Source organism: Watersipora subatra, chromosome 9 (genome assembly GCF_963576615.1).
Source record: "Watersipora subatra chromosome 9, tzWatSuba1.1, whole genome shotgun sequence".
Lineage (NCBI taxonomy): Eukaryota > Metazoa > Bryozoa > Gymnolaemata > Cheilostomatida > Watersiporidae > Watersipora > Watersipora subatra.
Window position 1 is genome coordinate 42,904,933 of NC_088716.1, and position 13,028 is coordinate 42,917,960.

Sequence of the window (13,028 nt, forward strand, 5' to 3'; positions counted from 1 at the left end):
ATCTTGTTGTCTAGTGTAACAATTAGATAAAACTCGTTAATACTTTGAAGTGTTCAGATTGTAAATTAATGCTGAATGTGATAACAATATTAAAGTAGTATTTTTAGTGCTTGAAAGCTCTTGATTATTAGATATCAAAGTGGTGCATTTTACAGCCACTTGCATTGAAAGACAGTATCTGGATTCAACTCACAGGAAGTGATATGTGCTACAGCCAGTCATACCATGAGCTTACATACAATGAGGCTGTAATAACCTGCTTACAATCTGGGAGGCTGGCTAGAATTGAAGATTTAGCAACCAGCCAACAAATGAGCACTATTTTCCATTCGATTGACTCATCAAATGTCACAAGATGGATATCTGGTAAATGTATGTATTTTTATGATGTAGTAAACATAGTAAGATACATCTGAGAAATTGTTGTACAACAACCAAAGTTGTTAAATAATGGCTAAAAGATGCTATGACGACCCAAACGCAAAGGGTACAAATATAATCTGCCATTGCATTGTGAAATGCCAAGCTGTAATATTTGTTTGTATTATTTGTTATTTAGCTTATTGAGAAGATAAGCCGAATGGAAAACTTAGCGAGATATATATATATGTATATATATATATATGTATATATATATATATATATATATACATGTACAGTGAAACTCGGATAAATCGTCCTCGGATATATTGAACACATGGTTAACTCGAATGGATTTGCTTGGTCCGTTCTCACGCAATGATAAATGGCTTTAGATAACTCGAACGAAACTTTGTTAACTCGAACAGTTTTTTTCCAAACGGCTACCGAGACGGTTGTTACAATTGCTTTAGAATATCACTTTATTCCAAGCCATAGAGATAAACATCGACTTTTAGTAGTTCTTAGGCCTTGTTATTACCAACATTGGCAAATATTTTCATTAACGACTTTTCTAAAGGTTTGCAAAAATCAAATTTTACCAAACATCCGCTTAGCGATTAGCCCTCAGAAAGCAATAAAAGCGAGGTAAAATTTGGAAAACTTTAAAGTAATATCGGCAAAATTGATAATGGGTTTTTAATAGTAAAGCAGTTTTGTAATAACTGACTTACTGCAAAACTGATCTTGGTTAAAACGTTTGGTAGAAAAATATGTATGTATTTTTTCTGAGCGTTTTAACCGCCATCAAGTTTTGCCAATTTTAATCTGAGAACGTCCTGGCAGTCACATCACCTAAAGCAACATACAAATCTCAAGTGATAGAAAAATATCTATACTTTCTGATTAAAAATATTTAAAACTTCACACGAGAGACCCTTTAACTTGCAACAAGCAATCTATGCTTTTGATTGATATATAGTTTGTACATGTACATGTATCTACTGATAAATACGTGCACTTATGACTGTCCTGGTAGCTTGAACGCTCTAATAACTCGAACACTTTTGCTCGGTCCCTTGAAGTTTGAGTTATCCGTGTTTCATTGTATATATATATATATATATATATATATATATATTTCAAAGTAGTGTGTTAAAGCTGCCAAATAGTGCTCAATGAGTGATCAGAGCTTAAATATAAAATTTATTCATGTAAAACCTTAGATAAAAAACAACTTCATTACTATTAGTTTCATGCCTGTTACGCAGACAATCATCAGATAAAATTGTTTTGGTCCAACTGAGTTATATATGTAAGAGAGGTGTAATTACTATAACGACTGATAGCTATGTAATTGCATTTCGTAGTGTGTATTTAGCAGAATGTCGGCATGTGGAAGCTAGCTCGTTACGCTTGTTGAGTGAGCTCATTTCTGGTTTTTTGAGGATGATGTACTTTTCTGATATGCACAGGTTACAACGCTTGGTGGCTGGGTCGTATGGCTTTGCGTGTTGAACGGTTTTCCATTTAATTGTATACGGTGTGTTCAGGTCTTTTAGCTGCCAGATGTAGTTACTAAGCTCTGTGGCGGATTGCTTGTCTGGTGCCTGAAAGATGATATGTGGCCGCTGAATCTTGTCTTAAAGGTATTTTCTGTGAGGCCAATATAACTTTCTGTAGGTTTCTGACGGTAGCAAACCTACAGAAAGTTATATTGGCCTCACAGAAAATACCTTTAAGACAAGATTCAGCGGCCACATATTATCTTTCAGGCACCAGGACAAGCAATCCGCCACAGAGCTTAGTAACTATATCTGGCAGCTAAAAGACCTGAACACACCGTATACAATTAAATGGAAAACCGTTCAACACGCAAGGCCATACGACCCAGCCACCAAGCGTTGTAACCTGTGCATATCAGAAAAGTACATCATCCTCACAAAACCAGAAATGAGCTCACTCAACAAGCGTAACGAGCTACAGCTGTAGCTTCCACATGCCGACATTCTGCTAAATACACACTACAAAATGCAAATACATAGCTATCAGTCGTTATAGTAATTACACCTCTCTTACATATATAACTCAGTTGGACCAAAACAATTTTATCTGATGATTGTCTGCATAACAGACATGAAACTAATAGTGATGAAGTTGTTTTTTATCTAAGGTTTTACATGAATAAATTTTATATATATATACATATATATATATATATATATATATAATAGTACTTTATTGGCACTAATTTCATTTCACAAATAGAAATGTTTTTTAAACTAGGCCATACAACAACATTAAAATAAAAAAGGGGACAAAGGGAAACAGTTAGCCATTAAAATTGAATAAATAGTTTGACAAATAGTGTTTAAAATGTCTTACTCTGCTAAGAGAACGGATATTTGGTGGAAGATTGTTAAAGCAGCTCGCAATGACAGTTTCAAAATCATTGTTAGTGATTGTATGCAATTTGTTCACATCACGCAAGTTGAAATGAGTTGAGAACCTGTAGTTGTCGAGTAAAAACGAAGACAAAAACCATGAAAAATCTTGAAACATTGAATTGAAGTAAAATAAATACTTAGCATACGCAGAGTAAGAAGACGCAGATATTTGGAAAGACCATTCGTTGGAATAATATATGCAGAAATGTGATGTAGATTTGCAATGATTCGAAATGCTCGTTTTGGCAACAAAAATAAATCTTTAGTGACAATCGTGGATCTAGATTACAATAAATGTAGATACCATAAATAATACGACAAAATATAAACTGATAATCAAATGAAATAGCAGATTTTGAGTTCATGTATGGCCTGCAAAACTGGAGCAGAGTAAATGACTTTGTGACCTTACTACAAATACGAGTGTTGAAATGGTTATTCCAAGAGTGTTGATCTGTTAAAACAAAAATCACATTTTATGTCAAAAACATTTGTTCAAAGTTTTTGTAACCAAATTTTTTTTGTTCTAAACACATTTAAATTTTTTTTCACTACAGTAAGCTTAACATTGACCAAGTTTAAGGAAACATTGATAGGATTATTATGTAATTGACGTTGTTCAGAGTTGTATGCAATTTGGATTATAAACAAAATAAAAGGCTTAGGGATGGTTAGACTTTTTAAAGAAAAAAAGGCTGTTGAGGTAGGTAACCTTAATCCTAGCTAGAGTGTTATGTATGAATTGGAAAAAAAACCTGAACTTTGAGTGAGCGAAAGAGTGACTTTAAAACAGTTGAACAGTAAAGGTTACATCTTAAAATGCCTATTCGACTTCTTTGTGATGAAATAATATAAGTTTGTCAATCTGAAGGTAAGATAAGTTGTCTCACCTTTATTTTTCTGCAGCAAAACTTCCTTCGTCGGACAGTATTTTCATTTTGGATACATTTGCTCACAGGACACATGTTGTTTCTATCTCTAGTTGATATGAGTTCATTTTCCTTCCACCACCCTGACAACTCTTCACTAATGTTTGTAAGCCTGAGCAATAATAGAACTCCTGCAGATTCCTGCATCCAGCACCCAGGATGGATTACTAGACCGTGTGCCTCACATGCGTTATTCATTTGTCAGCGCAGATTTATCTCTATCTTAGGTAAACACTGTTCTAAAGTTTCATTTCTTGTCGATTGGGTTCTTAGAATTTGGTATCAAGTTTTATACATTGCGGCAATTTGTGTTGGTGATATCTAGGCTGAAATTTTTTAGCTTTAGTAATTGAGAACTGTCATTGCTGTTATGTGTACTTTTAGAAAGTTAAAACTTCCATGCAATTAAAATCATAATTACAAGTTAAATGTTTTTGTTTTTAGATGGCTGGTCTACTTGGAGCAGCTGGTCAATATGCAGTACTACCTTTACAAGCAAAAGAACTAGAAGTTGTAATAAACAGTTAGGAGAGTGTGTCAGATGCGATGGAGCAGCAGACGAAATCAAAACATGTTGCCCCGATCCAGGTGAGCAAATAGTTTTAATAATTTTTGCTGTAGCAATGCTTTGAGTGTTTTGTCTGTGAAGCAAGATATAGTGAGAGCTCGGTTGTTGAATGCTTCGGTTTTCAACCAACTCAGTTTTGAATAAAAAAATTGAGATTTGTTTGTGTCAATATAATATGCATCAGACTTCTGACTTTGTACATGCATGTTGCACAATTGTTGAATAGCTGGTGTTGCATTGTGCAATAGTTAAATGGCTGATGTAGTATTGCGCAATCCATGGTTGAGTCATGCTATTTCTTTATTAACATGGTTAACTTACTCAGTTATTACACAATATTCTATTTTTAGCAACTGACTAATAATGCTGTTTTTCTGAAAATTACTAAAATAATGTTGTTAGTATATGAGGGGCTGACATGCTGCTGGCTTGAGACATTTGTTAATCATTTGCAATAAATACATCTAGTAAAAAGTTTGAATCTTATCTAGATAGAAAAAAGGGGTCGTATATAAGAAGTCGGGGTGTCACTACATCTACTGTGGGACATATTTGGAGGCTTGACCGGGATCATCTACCTTAGCCAGAATTAATCTGAGGACCAGGGGTTTAGTAGGTGATCTCATCTCATTACTACATCCAATAATCAACGAATCATTACAATTGGAATTGTTCTACTTTTGCCAGAGCTATTCGGAAGAAAGTAGAAATTACTACAACTGAGCTGAACTCAAGATGGCGAGCGTATCGGAACTCATCAAACTTGGAAAGGAAGTGGGATATGAAACAGAGCCACTGCAAAACTTCATTAAAGAAAAGCAAGAGCTCCAACAAATAGAGCGGGAAAAATAGAGAGCTTGACAAACTGAAGATAGAAGAAGAAAGAGAGAAACGGCGAGAAGCAGAAAAAATAGAGAAACATCAATAAGCAGAGGAAAGAGAGAAACAGCGAGAAGCAGAAGAAAGAGAGAAACAGCGAGAAGCAGGAAGAGAGAAGCAGCGAGAAGCAAAAGAAAAAGAGAAACAGTGAGAAGCAGAAAAAAGAGAGAAAAATAGACAAGTTGAGCTACAGAAAATCGAGTTCGATCACAAACTTGAGTTAAAAAAAACCGAGTTTAACGAACAATTACATTCACACTCACCAGTTCTCAATTCACCCACATCGACATAATCTACCAGAAGGCTCCCAAAGCATCTAGTGATTGTAGACGGAAAAGACCCTATTGATAGCTACTGACAGCGGTTAGAGAGATTTGCAACAAATCAAGCCTGAGATAAAAAAGACTGGGCAACGTATCTCAGTGCTTTGCTATCTAGAACTGCACTGGAAGTATGCTCACGGTTGAATGAAAGACTCAATGATGAATGATGAATTGATGAAGGCTCAAGACTATGGCATTTTGAAAAAAACAACTAATGAAGAGATATGACCTAATAGAATCTGGATACAAAATAAAATTTTGCACAGGTCGACCTCTACAAGATGAAAGTCCTAGCCAACTATTGGTACGGATCACAACTTATTGTGACAAGTGATTAGAAATGACAGAAAAAGCAAAATATTGGAAAAGAGCTAGCTTGTCACCTCATTGAGCAGGAAAATGACCTCAATTATGATTTCGCTAGGCCAGCAGAAACAGCAGAGTGTTTTTTACATGCACATAAAATAAAATTCTATCAGGAGAAATGCGAAAGAAAACACTGACAACAGAGAAGATATGTTTCTGCTGCAAATCAACTACACATTTAGCTAGCAATTTCCCAAACCTGAAGAACCATGACTGAACATGGTATAATTTTCGTAACATAAGAGGGCATAATTTAGAAGAGTGTAAAAGAAAACCCTTCGAGCCAAAATATAAGCAGCGGGCAGCAGCAATCCAGGAGGAAGACGACCAGCAAGAAAAATATAATGTTATCACCTTAGATGGAAAGAGGTATGCACCCGTGGCATGCTGTTCTAATCAGGGCTTCACAGAACAAGGAGGCGTTCGACCCGTCAAAGAGATAGTCAATGGGAAGCTAGTAAAAGTACTGCGAGACACGGGAGGCTCAACAATATTTAGCAAGAAAGCATTGATGGAGAAAAACCAGCAAACTGGGTGACATCAATGGATAGAGATGGCAGACAGAAGTGTTATAAAAACACCTGAAGTAGTGATCAAAATCAATTCTCCTTATTACAGTGGAAAAACTAAAGCACTCGCACTTAAAAATCCACTCTACTCACTTCTAATTGGTAACATTCCGGAAGCTTGATGTTACAACAATCCTGATAAAGACTGGTCAGAACAAGCAGCTGTCACCACTAGATCACAGAAAAAGGTGATTAGAAAACCGTTGTCACTGCTAAACGTTCGTAAACCTATCAAGGTGGTTGGCATAACTCGCCAATAGCTTATTAAAATGCAAAAGGAAGATGCAGAAATGAACAAATACTGGACAATGGATCCTATCAACAAAGGTGGCTAGATCGTTTCATTTGCTACCAGGTGTGGTAGCACATTTATACCGAATCTATCAGCACCCGAGTTACAACAACGGGAAGAGGTAGCTCAAATAATGGCACCACAATGTTTGAGGAGAAAAGTTTTACAGTTGGAATAACAATGAAGTACAATGAAGGACCATTAGCCAGACATCTTTGATTAAAGAAAACAATTAACAGAATACAGACACAGTTTTACTGGCCACGAATGCATGGCGACATGACGCGATTTTGCAAGTCTTGTGATATTTGCCAATGAACTATCAAGAAAGGAAACGTTTCTCAATCTAAGCTAGTCCCGATGCTGCTCATTGATACACCCTTTAACAGAGTTGCTGTTGATTTGGTCGAACCCATCATTCCAGCAAGTGAATTCGGACACCGATATATACTAACCTTAGTCGATTATGCGACCCGATACCCAGAGGCTATATCATTGAAAAACATTTCAACAGAAGCAGTTGCTGAAGCACTCCTTGACATGTTCAGCAGACTGGGAATACTCGAAGAAATCCTAAGTGACATGGGCACACATTTTACCTCAGATATCGTAAAAGAAGTATCTCGTCTTCTTCAAGTTCAGCAGCTAACGACAACACCCTTTCATCCAACGTGTAATGGACTCGTATAATGGTTTAATGAAACTTTAAAGACTATGCTGAAGGGGCTGTGTGCCCACAATTTTAAACAATAGAACAATTTTGCATTTGTTTGCATATAGAGAGGTTCCTCAATAAGCAACAGGCTTTTCACCGTTTGAACTGCTAAATGGACAAACGGTTAAAGGACCCATGTCAATCCTAAAACAGCTACGGTCGGGAGAGAATCAAGACAAAGAACCTATGACTACATACAAATATGTGCTGAAACTAAGACAAACGCTAGATGACATGATGAATTTAGCACAATGCTCGTTAAACAAGTCTCAGCAACGAAATAAGTTACACTTTGACACAAATGCAAAAGATCGAAAATTCCAAAATGGATATAAAGTCCTCGTTCTGTTACCTACTCATTCTAATAAGCTGTCAATGCAATGGAAAGGATCCTATTCCATCATTAAATTTAATCACAGTTCTAACAACTATTTGATCCGTATTATAGAGGGAAAAGAGAAAATATTTCACGCTGGCCTGCTAAAAAAATACTATGATCGAGCTGAAGATAAGGCAAATTATGTGTTGTGCACCCGGATTACAAGTCTTGACTTTTCTAGCAAGAATACCTCGTCAGACGAATGTGAAGATGTCATTCCTATTTTAAATCACAAATGCGCAAACACAGTCAATAATGGGGATCAACTCAGCACATGTGAGAAAGAAGAACTATATAAAACTGCGAGCCAATTCAAAGAAGTCTTCAATGATATACCCGGTAGGACAAGTATAATAGAGCATGAAATAAATCCTACGAGTGAGGAACCAATTAAACGGAAACCATATCTGGTACCGCATTTCTTAAGGGAGCAGGTAAAAATACTTTGATGAAATTGAAACTTTAGGCATCATCCAGAAGTCACAGTCTTCTTATTTCGCGCCAATCGTACTCGTTCCTAAGCCTGATGGATCTAAATTCATTTGTTTTGATTATCAAAATTTAAATAAAGTAACAGTGTTGGTTCCTGAGCTGATGGCAACTGCACAGGGTCTATTTCAAAAACTCAAGAAAGCAAAATATTTTAGCAAAATCGATCTTTTAAAAGGTTATTGGCAGATTCTTGTGCGAAAACAAGATGTGTCAAAAACCGCATTCACTACACAATCAGGAATGTACGAGTTTCTCAAAACGCCCTTCGGAATGATGAATTCAAGGGGAACATTGGTAAGGGCAATGAGAAAGCTGTTATACAGGCTCAAGAATGTAGAGAATTAAATTGACAATATTTTAGTTTACACTGAAAAATGGGAAAAGCATAAGCTTGCCTTGATACAATTATTTTCAAAATTGAAAGAGGAGACAATCACAGTAAAGCCGTCTGAATTCGTCATTGCTTCTTTATAGTTGGACTTCATAGGTCATTACATATCCTCTGGGGAACTAACTCCCACTCAGCAGTACGTGAAAAAACCGCAAGGCAGCATTGACCTGAGACAAAAAAGCAATATCGTTCGTTTCTCGGATTGACCGGCTATTATAGATCTTTCATTTCTAATTACTCGACGATAACAGCTCCTCTTACTGACTTGCAAAGGAATGCCAAACAATGTATTTTGGAAAATGCCACAAGAATAATTTTTCAACACTCTCATGAATGCCATTCTGACTGCACCAGTATTAAAACTGCCAGAACCGGATAAGATATTTATTTTGAGAACAGATGCATCAGAGCTAGGCCTCGGTGCTGACCTTATGCAGAAGTATGAGAGAGTTTGTCACCCTGTTAGCTACGCCAGTAAAAAGCTTTTACAACGGGAAACTCGATACGCCACTATTGTGAAAGAATGTATGGCAATTTTTTGGGCTATCAAAAAGTTTGAACTTTATCTGAGCAAACGTGAGTTTGTCCTACAGACTGATCATCACCCTCTAGCCTACATCTCTGTATCGCCGCATCTCTGCCCTTTCATTATTTCTCATCAGGATCAGCATTCCGTGGCCATAACCACTGACATCCGCAAATCCATAGTTTCTCTCTCGAAATAGTTGTAGGACAATGTCGATGCTTGCTTGATTGTGTATCGTATTTGGTTCAAAACCGTTGCTGGTCCTGACCCCATTTTTTGAGAGTCAAAACAGGCAAATTTTGTCTGGTTTAAAATTTAATAAGATTAGTTGATGAAATTTTTAGTAAGACTCAAAAATAATCATGATTGACTAAAATAGTCTGTCTTGTCTCAATTTTAGTTTTTGTTAGTGAAATCTTCTCAATTCTGTTAAGCTTGGTAAATCCAGCTAAAGAAAAATGTTGATGGTATTATAATTTATACAAAAATAAAACTTGGCGCTATAAAACTGCAACCGCGTACCGACCAAGGTTTCAGTAACACAGTGCTACAATTAAAAAACATCTCAGCTGTGAAATGTGTGCCACTATTATTCACTTTCAAATATCTGATTATTCTGTCAGAAAAAATTGCTAGAAAGCTTCGCATACTAAAGTCAATTGTCGAAAATAGTACTCAAAACTAGAAGAAAATGGGTGCAAGCAATGAGAGAATTAGTAGACAAAAAAGCAAAACCTCAGCAAAAAAGCTGGTAGAATTTTGGTTAGAGCTTCTCTCAAACACAGAAAACTAACCATTGTAAAAACGAGTAAGAAATTAAAATAATCTACCAATACAGTATTAGCAGCATCAACCATCCGGAAAATATCATTTGAAAAGGAACTTCATGGCTGAAAAACAAAACAAAAACCTTCCTTGACAGAGCTCTAAAAATAAGCAAGACTGCTTTGGGCAAAAAATCAAAAGTTTTGAACTAAAACGCATTGGGCAAGAATACCATTTTTACAATACAAACCACAGTTATTGTAGAAGACCGAATGAGGGATTTAAACCCGACTACATTATCCTAACCATAAAACACCCAACCTCTGATATTATATGCGGCTGTTTTGCTGCTGGTGGTTCAGGATGTTTGAATTTGGTTTAGAGAACCATGAATGAAAAAAAGTATGCTGAATTGCTGAAAAAGAAAATATTCTATCTATAAAAGATTTGTTCCAAGACGGCTGGTTCTTTCAACAAGATAACTCACCTTGCCACTTTGTAAAAGTTGTTGATAGTTTGTTCAAATATCAGAACATCCAAGTGTTACAATGGCTGGTGCAATCACCAGATTTAAGTCCAAAGAGAATCTAAATCAGATGAATGGATACGCAATATCCAAAAAAGAGGCCAACCACCAGTTTGATTGAATGTGTCGTCAAGGCATGACGCAAAGTAATGACAAAAGAATATTTGTCAGAATATTTGGCATACTTTGGTAGAAAGTATGCCAAAATGCTGTAGAGCAATCATTAAAAAGAAAGGATGTCTAACAATCAAATATTTTCCAAAGCTTGTTCTATAGTGGTTTAATCTTTATTCAAACACTATAGAATCGGAAATGGTAAGATATATGTAATGGTATGGATGTAATGGTCGTGTAGCGATCTTTTATTCTTCAGAAGGAAAAATAAAACATCAGTTCATTTTCTAGAGCAGATTAAAACATAATTTGAATACGCTAAAAGTCTTAGGAGTTAATCAATCTAGTCTAATTGACTTGTAATAATGATTAACTCGAACTGCAAGTAATATTGTGAATGAAAAAAACCCAATAACAACCAGAAAAAAAACTGACCAGCAAGCGTCATTATTTCATCAGTTTCTGTACTTGATAAACTTGTTATTTAAATGCAAAGTGTAGAAATATATATAGACAACACAATGAGTTTGGGAAAAGTTTAAAAATTTATTCCAAGTTAAAAATCTCAGACAAAAACCATTTAAAATTTAAAGACGTAAAGCTAATTTTTCATAATGCTCATGGAGGTAAAGTATTTTTCAATTTTTATGCTCTAAATTTTGTTATTCCTTCAAAATGCTTTGGTATGCAATGCAGGTCATGGGCAACACACTTTCAGAAAATTGAACAGTACACTTGTCGGCTCCAAAGTGTCTTATAGATGCCAGTTTGGTTATCACATAAGACCTCAAGTGAATCTTTCTTTAACATACGAGTGCTTGGAAAACGGTCAATGGAGTGGAGTCGCTCCCATCTGTCATCGTAAGTTGTACACCTCAAAGTTTCATCTATATGTCACCATCTGGGAAGAATTATAATGAGTGTAAAACAGAAATGAGAGAGTTAAAAGCAGCAAAACAAGAGAATATTCAGCTATAAATATCTTGAACAATTTTCAGACGAAGAAAATAAGAGGTGTCGCCAAATATTGTGATATGATTTCTAATATTTAATGTTTGAAGAGTAAATACCATGATAACTGGCAATTTGTTACAAATGTTTTATTTATTAATGATAACAAAAGCTTTGTAAAAACCTTCTGCTTGGTTTTTTAGTAGTTTACCCTTTTTGATGCCGTAATCGCATTTGGTATTTTTCTATGGTCGAGTGCTGTTGAGGCATTTTTGCAACTTTCCAATCAATTGCACAGTAACTTAATTTTATTATTCGTCGACAACATAGCCCACGGTTTTTAGGACTTTTATGATATTGACGGTGTTGTCCAAAGATTCATCTACAAAATTAGCCTAAAATAACAAAGCAATTTAAGATTTTTGTTTGAGAATTTCCAAGGTAAAATTGGACATTTTTTGTGAAGGTTTTGTTAGGTACTGAGCGAGTCAGAAAACAGGTAATCACTTATGTTGATGACATTATAGTCAAATCAGATTTTCATGACTATACAGAAACTTAAAGTAGCAGCGCTGACTCTGATAGTGGTGTAAGTAATAGTTTTGTAAAGATAAGGAACATTGTGGAGGATCCTTTTAGCTCCGAAGCAACCATAGCTTTACATAGCTTTATCATTGCATGAAGTATAGATTGGTACATTGATTGGTACAGGTACATTGGATGTTTTGCATCACAGTGTTGGTAAAGATGTTGAAAAAATAAAATATGTCACAAGAATGTTCTAAATAGAGTTTGAACTTGAAAAAAATATTGTATACATATTATGAAGCAGTATAAGCAATTTTCGGTAAAATGTCTGGAACTAGCCCAATAGCTAAATTTGTACATAGGCGGCAGTGAAAGGGTTAAATAAGTTTGTCTTAAAGCATACATAATTTTGCGAATTTTTTCAGGTTTCCATCTTTATTATTGACTCATATTTCAGCATGGACTTGCGATATTACCGAAATTGTTACTCCTGATGGATCCAATACAATAGTACGAGGAATATCAGGAGAGCGCAACTACTACTATGGAAGCCATGTATATAGAGATTGCATTGATCAAGGGCATGTGTTAGAGAACATTGGTTTATCAAGATGGAGAATAATTTGTAGAGAGAATGCTACATGGACTGAAGATAATGTTTACAGATGTTTGTGTAAGTTTAGCCATACAGGCTGCATTCTAACCGTTGATGGTTCTTTCTAGAAAGCAAGTCTGATTAAGGTTTCAGGAAAGTTTGGCTACACATGGGATATTTTCTAAAAACATATAGACTAAATAGGCAATCTTTTTTTTTACTTTTTACATGTTTTTAACATTACAGTGCTACCAGGAAATGGTTACATTTGACAGACTAATTTAGAGTGGCTGCTAGTTGTGTTTAACTCTGT